Source organism: Humulus lupulus, chromosome X, assembly GCF_963169125.1.
Source record: "Humulus lupulus chromosome X, drHumLupu1.1, whole genome shotgun sequence".
NCBI classification, from domain to species: domain Eukaryota; kingdom Viridiplantae; phylum Streptophyta; class Magnoliopsida; order Rosales; family Cannabaceae; genus Humulus; species Humulus lupulus.
This window is the reverse complement of record NC_084802.1, coordinates 124,701,485-124,704,359: the sequence shown is the minus strand read 5'-3', so window position 1 is coordinate 124,704,359 and position 2,875 is coordinate 124,701,485. Positions and strand designations below refer to the sequence as shown.

The window sequence follows — 2,875 nt, the reverse complement described above, 5'->3', positions numbered from 1 at the left end:
TCCAGTTTGGAGGTATGCCAACGGAGGACCCCAATTTACACATCGCTAATTTTCTAGAGTTATGTGCTACGTTCAAGATGAATGGGGTGAGTGATGATGCAATAAGATTGAGGCTATTCCCATTTTCACTGAGGGGTAGGGTGAAGAGTTGGCTGATATCCTTACAAGCGAATTCTATCACTGCATGGGAGGAGTTAGCTTAGAAGTTCCTTGCCAAGTTCTTTCCACCAGCGAAGGCTGCAAAACTAAGGGGGGAGATCAATAATTTCTACTAGATGGAAGGAGAGTCACTGTATGATTCTTGGGAGCGATTTAAGGAGTTGTTAAGGAAGTGTCCACACCATGGTATAGAAAAGTGGATGTTGGTGCATAATTTTTACAATGGGTTGAATGGAACAACTAGAACAATTATAGATGCTGCGGCGGGAGGGGCTTTTATGAGTAAGAGTGCTAATGAGGCGTATGAACTATTAGAAGAGATGGCGATGAATAATTATCAATGGCCAACTAAAAGGGGACAACCGAAGAAGGTGGATGGAATGATGGAATTGGATGCCATATCAATACTTACTACTCAAGTAGCAGCCTTGACAAAGCAATTACAAAAGACTACACTCCCTTCTCAAGCTATGCAAGTTCACAACCTATGTGTATTGTGTGGTACAAACCATCCACCCAACCAATGCCCTGCTCTAGATATGAATAATGTGCCCATGGAAGAAGTACAAGCTATAGGGAATTATCTGAGACAACCTAATAATCAAAATTCCATGTCCTACAACCCAGTTTGGAAGAACCATCCTAATTTTTCCTGGTCCAATAATCAAAATACTCTACAACCTTACCCTCCACCTCAGCCACAATATCAACCTGCCCAAAATAAACCACCGTATCCACAGGAACATGCCCACCAACACCCTCCACCTGGATATTATTAACCACAAAATAGACCAGACCTAATGCCAATGAAACCAGTTGAACCTCAACCTGATGTACTTAACCAATTCATGCCTGAAACCAGGGCATCCATAAGGAGTTTGGATACTCAAATAGGGTCGTTGGCTACTTTAATGTCTAATAGAGCTCAAGGAAATTTTCCTAGCACTACAGAAGTTAATCCTAAAGAGCAGTGTAATGCAATATCCTTGAGGAGTGGGACTAAGTATGGGTGGCCTACAGTAGAAAACAAGGGCAAGAAGATAGAGGATCAACATGTCACTAGTCCAGCACAAGAGGAGGTTACTGAAGACCTTAACAAGAAAGAAGTGGTACCACCAGTGAGCATTGACCATCATGTTAGAATTCCATATCCACAAAGGCTGCGCTAGCATAATTTGGATAAGCAGTTTGCAAAGTTTTTAGAGGTGTCCAAGAAGCTACATATAAATATACCGTTCGCAGAAGCGTTAGAACAGATGCCCAGCTATGTGAAATTTATGAAGGAGATTTTGTCTAATAAGAGAAAGATGGGTGATTATGAAATAGTAGCGTTAACGGAAGAGTGTAATGCGATTTTGCAAAGGAAACTTCCTCAAAAGTTACGAGATCCTAGTAGTTTTACTATTCCATGCACGATTGGGGAGTTTGAATGTAAGCATGCACTTTGCGATTTGGGGGCAAGTATTAATTTAATGCCTTTGTAAGTATTTCGTAGACTTGGTTTGGATGAAGTTAGGCCAACCACAGTAACAATACAGCTGGCAGATAGATCTGTGAAACATCCACGTGGTATTATAGAAGATGTGTTGGTTAAGGTGGATAAGTTTATATTTCCAGCTAATTTTATAGTTCTTGATATGGAGGAGGATGAGAATGTTCCTATTATCTTGGGGAGGCCATTTTTAGCAACTGGGCAAGCATTAATAGATGTGCAAAAAGGAGAGTTAAGGATAAGAGTGCAAGGGGAAGAAGTAGTATTTAATGTGTTCAAGGCTATGACTTATCCTAAAACAAGTGACAATTTTTTCTCAATTGATGTGGTAGAAGAAGTAGTAGGGAGAAAAAAATTAATTGAGGATCCTCTTGAATTAAGTCTTACAGTTAATGATGTAGATGATGAGGACAATGAAGAGGCTTTGAGTTATTTGAAGTGGATAAAATCAAATGAGACGTGGAAGCATAAAAAGTTTGAAGAATTGGGCGAGGGACCGGAAAGACCATTACCATCGATTCTGAAGCCACCAGTGTTAAAACTGAAAGTTTTACCAGAACATCTCCGCTATGCTTATCTTGGAGAAAAAGAGACTCTTCCGGTCATAGTTTCATCATTTCTTTCGAAAGTAGAGGAGGAGAAGTTGTTGAGGGTGTTAAGGGATCATAAAACTACTATAGGGTGGACTCTTGCTGATATAAGAGGAATAAGCCCATCAATAGTTATGCATAGAATTCTTATGGAAGGCGATGCTAGATCGACTATTGATGCTCAACGAAGACTTAATCCGACAATGAAAGAAGTGGTGAGGAAAGATATTTTGAAATTGTTAGATGCTGGAGTGATTTACCCTATTTCTGGTAGTGCTTGGGTAAGTCCAGTACAAGTAGTACCTAAAAAGGGTGGTATGACCGTGGTGAAGAATGAAAGTAATGAACTGATTCCAACAAGGACTGTGACAAGTTGGAGGATATGTATAGATTACAAAAAGTTGAATAAGGCAACTAGGAAAGATCATTTTCCTTTGCTTTTTATTGAGCAGAAGTTGGATAGGTTGGCGGGGCATAACTACTATTGTTTTCTAGATGGGTACTCAGGCTATCATCAGATTGTAATTGCACCAGAGGATCAAGAGAAGACAAAGTGTACATGTCCTTATGGTACTTTTGCTTTTAGAAGGATGTCATTCAGGTTATGTAATGCACCAGCCACATTTCAACGGTG

At 40.0% G+C, this 2,875-nt stretch overlaps 1 non-coding gene across 1 annotated transcript; it reads right to left on the bottom strand.

The window, feature by feature from the left end:
* Positions 1 to 242: 242 nt before the first annotated feature.
* LOC133807877 (small nucleolar RNA R71) lies at positions 243 to 349 on the bottom strand. Its single transcript, XR_009879763.1, has one exon. It is a non-coding gene; the product is annotated as a small nucleolar RNA R71 (small nucleolar RNA).
* Positions 350 to 2,875: the final 2,526 nt, after the last annotated feature.